Raw genomic sequence first — 11228 nt, 5'->3', positions numbered from 1 at the left:
AAATTATAAATTTTCAAGAATAATCTTGTAGAATGGGGTGGAAAAGAAAACGGAGAAGGACTATGGGAGGGAGAAGAAGAAATAAATTAAAAAACGAAGAAAGAGCGAAAAAAGGAACATGATGTATAATTTATTCTGTTGTAAAATTTATTATTGTAAAAATATAAGAGCTTTCTAAATAAGTATTTGGATACGTACATCGTCTGAGGAAATTCAGCAAATAAGAGCGTAGAGCTAGTACTGTCTAGATCAGGGGTTCTTAACCTTTTAGAATTGGCGGACCACTATTGATAAACCAAAAATCTCGCGGACCACTTGAGATTATGTATGTATATGCAATCAATTGTACATTGTACACGCTATGTGACAATGGGTATGTATTAGAGGACCTATATCTACCTGTAGGAAAAGAGATAGAAAGGTCACAAATGCAATCGTTGATAAGAGCGGAGTTAGGAGGAGCACGTTGTATGAAAAGAGGAAAGATTTTTTTTTTTCTTTCTTTATTACTAGTTTTTCGATGAGCTGAAGAACTCTAGGAAAAAGGCCAATATGTGGCCCCTGAAGGCCGTCTCAAGCCCAAATCTAGTGAGAGTAAGACTTGGGGTGGATTTCATCAATATTTTTCGAGCCCTTAGAAGGTCTGTTAAGCTAACAGACAGTTAAGTTCCATTGGATTCATATAGGCTTGACAGCCCTGTTAGATTAACAGGGCTGTTAAGCTAACAGGGCTAAAAAAAAGGTTGGTGAAACCCACACTGAGAGAAAAAATCTGGTGTGAACATCACACGACTTTCCTTATCCTATTGAATGATGCTTATTTGAATGTTCTTTTACCCTAACTTTTACAATATCTCTAACCGTTTTGTCATAAGTGGAAGGTCCTCATCGATTCTTCTGTGATAAGTCACCTATTTGTTCGGGTTCGGTTTGTTCGCGGTATCCGCGGTTTGTTCACGGTATCCGCGGTTTTTTCGCGGTATCCGCGGTTTGTTCGCGGTATCCGCGGTTTGTTCGCGGTATCCGCGGTTTGTTCGCGGCATCCGCGGTTTTTTCGCGGTATCCGCGGTTTGTTCGCGGTATCCGCGGTTTTTTCGCGGTATCCGCGGTTTGTTCGCGGTATCCGCAGTATGTTCGCGGTATCCGCGGTATCTTTCATGTAATAATTCAAAATCAAGACTGTAATGTAATGTAATGTAATGTAAAGTTTTTTCTTTATTTTGATTATAATACAATATAATGAAGAAGGTAATAATAACAAAGGTACAATTTGGATTTACATAATCAGAGTAAAATACATAGTGATAATACATAGTGATAATAACAAAATTTGATAGCATTTGTCCTTCCTCCTTACTTCCTAGACTTCCTAGACTAGAGCCCGTTCTTCCTTTATTCCTTTTAATTTTCCTAATAACTACCAATATAATGTTTAAGTCACCCATCCATTTATTGGCCTACCAAAAGCGGTCAAAATACCGCCAAGCGCAGCAACCATCTTAACCAAACGTTTTGTGTTGCATCCTAACGTGTTTTGACACTAAAAACTGACCATCGAAAATTTGACCCGATTACATTACTTTCCTTCCTATAGGATAAGGAAATAGTCCCTCATCCAGACTCTGATCTACTGTTTATAGTCCCTCATCCAGACTCTGATCTTCTGTTTATAGTCCCTCATCCAGACTCTGATCTACTGTTTATAGTCCCTCATCCAGACTCTGATCTACTGTTTATAGTCCCTCATCCAGGTACCTTTTTGGATTGTACTGCACTTATAAACCATCAAAATTCAAATTATTTAGCTTTTGTTGTTCTTTTTACACAATGGTGTTCTAGTGTTGACCCATTACCTAAATGGGAAGTATTGTGTCTCTTCTCGCTCATCTGATGAGAGGTATACTACGGGATGGGCATGCTACAACACACCAGTCTAATGTGTAGCAGTTGTAGCAAAAAAAAAAAAAAAAAAAAAAAAACACACATTTAAAAAAAAAAAGGGTTCGATTCTTGCCCGGGGCGAACTTTATCCCAAGCAGATAAGGTTCGTTCTCGGAACGACTGGCTTTATCCTGTCCTTCTTCTCTATTCGATTTCGGGACGATAAGACCTCCGTTGTTAGGTACAGTTCCCTCTATCATGTTCTGCATTTTTTTTTTTTTAAAGAGGTTTGACAGAGATACATAATTTTAACTGCTTATCGTCCCGAAATCGGAAATAGAAGGAAGACAGGATAGTAGAAAGCCAACCGTTCCAAGAACGAACATCATCCGTTCAGGATAAAATCCGCTCCGGGCGGGAATCGAACCCGCGGCCTGGCGCTAACAAAGCAGACGCGCTACCAACCAACTTAGGCTGGCATTTTGTTCTTTGGATAAGTGTCCAGTTCAGTGAACACTGTAGGAATAACTTGTGAAATATAACTTGATACTTGCGAAAATCCAAGACTAGATCAGTAAACCAGTTGTTGGTTTTAATCAACATCTGTATCAGGTATCGAAAAACCAACTTTAGTGTTACAGTGGTTAACGCGGTGGACTTTGGATCTGAAGATTGGTGGTTTGAGACCTAATTGAAAGTTGTTTCTTTAATAAACAGGTACGTTTCACGATATAAAGACCTTTTTTTTACTAAAGATATTTCTCCTAAAGATATTTCACGATCACGATATAAAGACCTTTTTTTACTAAAGATATTTCTTCTAAATATATTTCACGATATAAAGACCTTTTTTTTACTAAAGATATTTCTCCTAAAGATATTTCACGATATAAAGACCTTTTTTCACTAAAGATATTTCTTCTGATAAAGGAGGAGCTGGAGGAGGAAGATATACATAAAATACTTTTCTAAATACGTTACGTTAATAAAGACATTTCACCTGATAAAGACGGCCTGAAAGTTCTGGACGAGGATAAAGCGAAGGAGGAGAAAAATAAAATACTTACTTCTTTCTAAATACGTTACGTTAATAAAGACATCTCACCTGATAAAGACGGCCTGAAAGTTTTGGACGAGGATAAAGCGAAGGAGGAGAAAAATAAAATACTTACTTTTTTCTAAATACGTTACGTTAATAAAGACATCTCACCTGATAAAGACGGCCTGAAAGTTTTGGACGAGGATAAAGCGAAGGAGGAGAAATAAAATCATGTTGAAATATTTGGAGATATCACAGAGAGTAGAGAGGGAGCAGAGAGAACTTTCCAACCTGAAAGCAGAAGAGAGAATGAGCTCTGACAAAAATCTAGGTCCGAAGAAACCTCCCCTTGACCCCCTACTACCAAAAACCATGTAGGATGTCAGGGGAAATATATGGGTGGGGAGGATTCTCCTACATTTTGACCATAGGTTTGAAGTTTGGACTTAATTCACTCATTTCCCCTTCATTTTCATAAGTGGAAGGTTCTCATCGATTCTTCTGTGATAAGTCACCTATTCGCGGTTTGCTCGTGGTATTCTTACATTTTGACCATAGATTTGAAGTTTGGACTTAATTTACTCATTTCCCCTTCATTTTCATAAGTGGAAGGTTCTCATCGATTCTTCTGTGATAAGTCACCTATTCCCGGTTTGCTCGTGGTATTCGCGGTTGTTCGCGGATTGTTCGCGGTATTCGCGGATTGTTCGCGGTATCCGCGGTTTTTTCGCGGTATCCGCGGTTTGTCGCGGTATCCGCGGTTTGTTCGCGGTATCCGCGGTTTGTTCGCGGTATCCGCGGTTTGTTCGCGGTATCCGCGGTTTGTTCGCGGTATGCGCGGTATCTTTCATGTAATAATTTAAAATCAAGACTAGAGCCCGTTCTTCCTTTATTCCTTTTAATTTTCCTAATAACTACCAATATAATGTTTAAGTCACCCATCCATTTATTGGCCTTGCTCGGCGTAGTTTAACATGGATGACGCTAAAACCGTTCTCAAATTAACGACTGAAGTGTTATCTAAAACTTTCTCGCTTATCAAGATCACAAATTTTAAAAATAATACTGTCATAGATGTTTAGAAAACCAAAATCCAGATTGTACCTAGAGATCTTACAGACGTGCCCGTTGGTATAATTAGATGCCTATAATATAGAAGAGAAATATACAATAATTGGTAGTTGTTCAGGAGTCACGTCAATGGAAAATAGCTATAAAAAGGAGCTGTCACAAATAAGCAGTGACCAGTGTTATTATAGGGTTAGGTTAAACACAAAAAGGAGCTTTCGCAATTTGAGCAGTGACCAGTTTTATATTTTGTAATATGTTGATCAATACATATTTTATCCGTGCCGGTTCGGTTCCAGCCGAGGATTGTAACTTACCGTCATTTATTTGAGAATTCGACTGCATAACTGGAGCTCTAATGCCTGCCACTCATTCTCAGACCGTCTGACAGAACTAGGTCTCACAGATCGCCGTCTGTCACACAGTCTGAGCATGAATGTCTGACCTGAGTCTCAAGCTTTTTCCGTCACACACGTTAAGACGGTTTGAGTTTGATTGGCGGGCAGAAGGGTTAGGTGATTAAGAACGCCTCCGGCGTTAACCTCGCTTTGTGGTTACCTTCCTCTCCAGAGTCTATTTGGTACCCACTAGCCGGTGCACCTTTTACAGAAGGGGATCTTTTTACCCCGAATGGCTTATGATGACTTTGTGTTGATCCATTTTTAGGCATTTTTCATGCATTTGATTTTTAACACGATTTACTGTGTACCTATTTAAAATTCTATTTATGCCCAAGTACAGTAACTAAGAAACTGGAGATTCACGAACCCGATAGATGAGATTAACACAGTGCAGTGTACACTGGGTTTCAAGAAGCGCGTTTCTCCAGTATGCATTCGGTCTAACCCTTTAATTATTCACCAGGCCCTGGCATTGATAGAACTATTCAACGCTCCTTCCGGCCGATACAAGTCAGATGTCTATTTACTTCCCAAGAAGATGGACGAATATGTCGCCAGCCTTCATCTTCCCACGTTCGATGCTCATTATGATGACTTTATGTTGATCCATTCTTAGGCATTTTTCATGCATTTGACTTTTAACACGAATTACTGTGTACCTATCTAAAATTCTATTTATGCGTAAGTACAGTAACTAAGAAACTGGAAATTCACGAACCCGATAGATGAGATTAACACAGTGCAGTGGACACTGGGTTTCAAGAGGCGCGTTTCTCCAGTATGCATTCGGTCTAACCCTTTAATTATTCCCCAGGCCCTGGCATTGATAGAACTATTCAACGCTCCTGCCGGCCGATACAAGTCAGATGTCTATTTACTTCCCAAGAAGATGGACGAATATGTCGCCAGCCTTCATCTTCCCACGTTCGATGCTCATTTAACTGAACTAAGTGATGAACAAGCAAAGTACATGGGCTTGAACAAAGCGGGGCCCTTCAAGCCAAGCTATTATAGGTAAGATAATCAGCTTGACTCCATATACAAGCCCACTGGGGGAAAAGAAATAGATCAGTTGCGCTTACTTGGGTGATGTTTCAAAGTCATAGAGCAGGACAAATGAGGACCAACGGAATTTTTCTTTTTCTTCTACGACTTCTAGATCCCGAGATAAATCAATTTAAAAATGCCGGTATATCTTGAATTCTGAAGTCACGGCATACGCTCCCGTACGCGATGACGTCACATCAAATGTCCCGAGCAGAGCTCCCTCGCAGGCAACACATTAATCTGTTTGTGCGCATACGTTTCTGCGCATCTCTTGAAGTCTGACGTCCTGAACTCTGACGGAAAATAAAAATTGAATTTTCGACCTTTTACAGTTAGTTTTTCGGAGTTTTGACCTCAGATTTGGATTCTCCCAACTTTTTACATAGGAATCGACCATTTATTTATAATTTTTACCCATTTGCAACTGCTCCATTGGTGTGTTATTGATTGGAAAGAACCAGAGGTTCAATCAATGTTGGAACTCAGCCTAAGGGCCACTACGAAGTTCCCATAGGTCTCAGCTGAACTCCATAATCAGAATGTTTAATCCAAAAGTCAATCTTATTCATGAACCAAGTTTAAACTAAGATTGTGCTCAGTGATTTATTAGGATGGAATATTGCATGTATGATCTAGGTACCGTGGTATGGTTAGCATATAGAATATTGTATTTTTAGTCAACTTGGTTTAGTTTGGATGTTGAATAATGCTAAATTATACGTTGTTTGTTTATCCTGTTAAGACTGTTGGTACTGAAAAAACTACGCCCTTATGTTCTGCCCAAGTAAATCGGTCTCAACAGACAACTCTTGTGATTTTTTTCCAGCTTGAAAAGGTCCACGGATGTAATGTTTGGAGGAAAGCAGGTAGTTCTCTGTGGCTATGGAGAAGTTGGTAAGGGTTGCTGTCAATCACTCAAAGGTCTCGGCTGTGTTATTTATATCACTGAAATCGATCCCATCTGTGCTTTGCAAGCTTGGTAAGTAATCTCATCTGTGCTTTGCAAGCTTGGTAAGTAATCTCATCTGTGCTTTGCAAGCTTGGTAAGTAATCTCATCTGTGCTTTGGAAGCTTGGTAAGTAATCTCATCTGTGCTTTGCAAGCTTGGTAAGTAATCTCATCTGTGCTTTGTAAGCTTGGTAAGTAATCTCATCTGTGCTTTGCAAGCTTGGTAAGTAATCTCATCTGTGCTTTGCAAGCTTGGTAAGTAATCTCATCTGTGCTTTGCAAGCTTGGTAAGTAATACCATTTGTGCTTTGCAGCCCCCCGGACTACATGTCAAAACGTACTACCTTTGAGATATTGGATATTGGGCTTGGCTAAGGATATTTGCTTCTTATACCTATGTATTTTGGGAACCATCAGGCCTATGGGAATTCCGCAGGGGCCTTTATGCTGAGTTCTACAATATTGATTGAACCTCTAGTTGTCAGCCTAGTTAGCTTGGTTGGTAGCGCTAGGCCGCGGGTTCAATTCCCGCCCGGGGCGGATTTTTTTAACAGATAATGTTCATTCTCGAAACGGCTGGCTTTCTACTATCCTCTCTTTCTTTTCTCTTCGATTTCGGGACGAAAAGACCTTAGCAGTTAGTTACAGTTCCCTCCATCAAACTTCGAAAAAACTCTAGTTCTTTCCAATCATTACCAATTTCTTTTCCCCAGTATGGATGGCTTCAGTGTTGTCAAATTGAACGAGGTGATCAGAACGGTAGACATTGTAGTAACGGCAACTGGCAACAAGAATGTGGTCACCCGAGAGCATATGGACAAGATGAAGAACGGCTGTGTGGTGTGCAACATGGGACATTCCAATACTGAAATCGATGTGGTAAGTCACAACAAATCCTATAACCATATTATTATTTATTTATTGTTCAAGTTGTAAATGGCCCTGAAAAATGGCCGAAAATTTTTAATCAAGCAAGGCTTTTTAATTATACAATTCACACCTATTCTGTGCCAAGTACATAAGACCTTGTTTAGACCGCGGGAGTAAAGGGACTTTTTAGTCTCATTCTGGCAGTATACACAGGGTATATTCTATTCCTCGATTCTCGACCCAGGAACACTTTTGATCGAAAACATAAAACGAAACTCACTGTCAACTCTGGGACCTTGTATCATGTTCTACTGCACACATTGATTCAATGGAGCAGTTGTATTTGGGAGCTTATACCGTGACGTCAGAGTTTAAGATTTACCGGTATTTTTTAAATCGATTTATCTCCGGATCTAGAAGTCGCAGAATTAAAAAAAGAGAAATTCCCTAGCTCCTCATTTTTCTGCTATTTGACCTAGTAATCTCACCCAAGTAAGCAAGTAAGCGCAACTGTTCTATTGAATTCAGTTTACTTTTATTGTGACATTTATGACAACATTTCACCAATGACTTAATGAGAGATTTCACTAATGGGAGAATTTTTAATAATCCAAAAAAGAGGTTTTAGTTATCCAAAAAGGAGTTTTTAATGATCCAAAAATAAAAAGGAGGAGTTTTTAAAAACTCATGTTTGAATAGTTAAAAACTCCTTTTTAGAACATTAAAAATTATCCCATTAGTGAAATCTCTCATTAAGTCATTGGTGAAATCCACTATATATCTCAATGGCGAAAAATCAATCAAAGGCTTTCGTACCCTCGCCACAAGTGAAGCTTTTGGATTCAGTGTTTATGCTAGAGAGAGATTTTGCACTTCCCCCAAAAGGGACTCTTTAGTCTCATTCGAGCAGGATAAGCAAGGTTATAATCTATTCCCCAAAATTGCCCAAAACGATAGCAATAACCTCTTTTATGCTTCTGCGCATGAACAGACACTAAACTTTGCTATTATTTTTGTTGATTTTTTCGGGAAGTGTTAAATCTCTCTATTATTTGCACTTCTTATTTTTAAATCTCGTTCACACGATGTTCGTTCAAGTCCAAAACAACCACAAATAGTCACCCGAACAACGCGATGAATGTTCATCGTGTGAACGGATCTCTGACAAAATATTGGTAGCAATGAAAAGACATTTTTTGTGTTCATTTTTAGTATTGTATTATTTTCTGTTTATATTTGGTGAGCCATTTTTTCGTCGCTAATTATAGCTGTATTTTTTTATATGACTTTTAATTCAGTCATTATACGAAAATTCTCTTTGGCCTAGTTTGGACTGGCAGCGGTATGATAGAGTGCTTTTGTCCAAACTAGTCAAATCAAAGAGAAATTTTGTATGATGACTGAATTAAAAGTCACATAATCGAATACAACTTAATATTACTTGAAGGAGCATGGTGGCTGAAGTCAAGGACCCTCGCGGTCTGTGATGGTTACGTAGTAAGTAATTACCAATTATTTTGGAAAGAAAAATGGCTCACGTCATTTCAAGCAGACATTTGCCTCAATGGCATAGTGTACTGACAAAATCAATTTCTTCCCTGAGCTTGGAATTGTCTTAAATTTACGAACCATATACTCAGGTACTGATTGAATACATGTCAGAATCAGAATGAACGAACATTATCCATTCAGGATAAAATCCGCCCCGGGCGGTAATCGACGCGGCTTAGCGCTTCAAAGGCAGACGCGCTACCACCCAAGCTTACTATGCTGGCTTGAAAGCCTCTCAATACACGAATATAGATTTAACTTTCGGAAGAATTAGTTTTTCATCAGCGTTTCAACTTTAATGTGTTTCTAAAAGCTATTTAAGCTTGAAAAATAAATAGCTAGTTTTTTGGTCATTAAAGGTAAAGACTCATGTGCGTGCAAGAAGTGTGACACTTTTCACGAGGAAAACCCCCCATTATTATTTTCTTTAGTTCAAATATTACTTTCTTTTGTAGTCATTGATTCTAAGATTTTCAAACGCTGTTCTCTAATTTATTATTATTGTATACGCCTAAGCTTTTACTGTTCAGGTATATCGGAACCACAAGCTGAGTTTAAAATTGCTTTAAGTCTTGGATTACACAGGACATGAGGTACACAATAGGGCTGCCTGGAAGAGACTGACAAGAAACGCCGACCCTATATAATGGAGCAGTTGCAGTTGGGTAAAAATTATGAATAAAAGGTCGATTCCTACGTAAAACGTTGTGAAAAATCCAAATCTGAAGCCAAAACTCCGAAAAAGTAAATTTAAAAGGTCGAAAATTCAATTTTCATTTGTCGATCTAATGAAAAAGCTCGAAGAGTAGTGACGTCATTTTGGGAGCTTATGCCGTAACGTCAGAGTTTAAGATTTACCGCTATTTTTTAAATCGATTCATCGCCGGATCTAGAAGTCGCAGAATTAAAAAAAAGAGAAATTCCCTAGCTCCTCATTTTTCTGCTCTTTGACCTAGTAATCTCACCCAAGTAAGCAAGTAAGCGCAACTGTTCTATTGAATTCAGTTTACTTTTATTGTGACATTTATGACAACATTTGATCTTTGTTTCGAAAAATTACAGAACAGTCTCCGAACTCCAGATCTCACTTGGGAGAAGGTTAGATCTCAGGTAGACCATGTGATTTGGCCTGATGTAAATTTAAAAAATAATACTGTCATAGATTTGTTTAGAAAACCAAAATCCAGATTGTACCTAGAGATCTTACAGACGTGCCCGTTGGTATAATTAGATGCCTATAATATAGAAGAGAAAAAATACTTCACAGGATTGAAGACCCCAAGAGGACAACACATTTACAAATTAATGATTGTTTGGGTATACAAGAAATAGGTTAAATAATCAATACTCTGTCATATTATTGTCAAAATAAAGGAAAATAAAACCCAATAGGCATGTTTTCTAGTTTGTAAAGAGATTTAATAAATTTAAGGTATTATAGGTCTAACACCTATTATACCTTGAGATCTTACAGAATCATAATAGTCTGGATTTTGGTTTTCTAAACAAATCGGAATTCTTTTTATGTATTTCTTCTTCTTTTTTACGAGACCATTATGTTCAGGGGGTGCAAGCGGCAAAGGACTTGGTACAAAAGTCAATAAATGTTACCTAATGAAAAGGCGAAAACTCGGATTTGATTTTATGTTTTCTAATATCATCTCCTAGTTGTTCCGAAGCTGTGGGACATCGAATTGATGGTTTTGACGCTAGAAAATCCTCAAAAGAAGAAGAAAGTTTGTTTGTTATAATCAAGATTGAAATACTTACCTATAAATTAATAACACTGATAGATTACAATCAGTATCATTTGTGTTACCAGGAGATCTTTTAAATGAACTTCCTTTTAATCTGATAATGGACATTTTATGAAGGATAATAAAATACATAGCTAGGTAATAAAAGAGAAAATTGTTTTCTTCTTGTCGAATAAACATTATTTCTTTATTAATTTATCATTGTTTTGTAATTAGGTAATAGTTAGCTAGTGGATGTTCAACTTGAACTTTTGTGGGCCTTTTTCTAAATCAATTGATTTTTTTTTTTTTTTGTAGGTAATATTTGTTCGGAAAATTTGTCAAAGAGGTACCTATTGTACCCAATGATATTGAAATTTCTTCTTTACTTTGAAAGTTTTAAAATGATTATTTTTTTGTCCTTCACCCATACCGCACTTTGTATTAGAGAACAATAAATATAATTTAGTCTTGTACTTGTACTAACACAGTAATATGTACGAACTCGGTGATACATCGAGATTTCGACAGACTATTCATGAACTTTTAAACTCTACATTACGCCCTATCCTCACAATACCTACTGTACATGATGGCCGAAATTTATGTATAAAGAAAATCTGCAAATTTAGTTTTCCTATTAGCCAGTACTTGAAAAGCTTTACAATATTAATCAATTTTATTATT

The sequence above is a fragment of the Diaphorina citri genome, unplaced genomic scaffold, assembly GCF_000475195.1.
Source record: "Diaphorina citri unplaced genomic scaffold, Diaci psyllid genome assembly version 1.1 scaffold21, whole genome shotgun sequence".
Lineage (NCBI taxonomy): Eukaryota > Metazoa > Arthropoda > Insecta > Hemiptera > Psyllidae > Diaphorina > Diaphorina citri.
Note: the sequence above shows the minus strand (reverse complement) of the source record.